Source organism: Gracilinanus agilis, chromosome 4, assembly GCF_016433145.1.
Source record: "Gracilinanus agilis isolate LMUSP501 chromosome 4, AgileGrace, whole genome shotgun sequence".
NCBI classification, from domain to species: domain Eukaryota; kingdom Metazoa; phylum Chordata; class Mammalia; order Didelphimorphia; family Didelphidae; genus Gracilinanus; species Gracilinanus agilis.
The window spans coordinates 62,348,487-62,349,012 of record NC_058133.1 but is presented as its reverse complement, the minus strand read 5'-3'; the positions used below and the strand labels follow the sequence as shown (position 1 = coordinate 62,349,012).

General features: G+C 35.7%; 1 non-coding gene across 1 annotated transcript; it reads right to left on the bottom strand.

Annotated features, from left to right (window-relative positions):
- Positions 1-248: 248 nt before the first annotated feature.
- On the bottom strand, positions 249-321 carry TRNAK-CUU. The gene has a single exon. It is a non-coding gene; the product is annotated as a tRNA-Lys (tRNA).
- Between the last annotated feature and the right edge of the window lie 205 nt (positions 322-526).

Here is a 526-nt window from a genome sequence, read left to right as displayed (position 1 = left end):
AATCTCAAAAAATGAAAAGACACAGATAGATTTTGAACTAGAACAGTTTGTGGGGGGAGTGCCCAATATACTGCCATTTTATATAATGCTTAAAAGTTAGCAAAGACTTAACTCTCTCACATACACACAAATAAAATTTTATTTGATTCTCCTGAAAGCTCTGTATAATTATTATCTCTATTTTATGGATGAGGAAATTAAGACTATGAGAGATTAAGCAACTGATACAGCAGATCTCACCAGAATGGCGCCCAATGTGGGAATCAAACCCAGGACCCTGGGATTAAGAGTCCCATGCTCTACCAACTAAGCTAGCTGGGCATACTCTTTTAAACGATGGTGGTTCTCATTCAGAAGTTATGCAGATGGGAATTCTTCACATTGGGAATTCTTTTTCTATTGGACTTTACATTGGACATCCTCCATGAAAATGGCAAACACTTTTTGCAACCACAAATCTCTCTATTGTACATTTGTAATTGTTACTTAGAAGGTCATAAAATAAAACTGTTTTCAAGGACTTGTT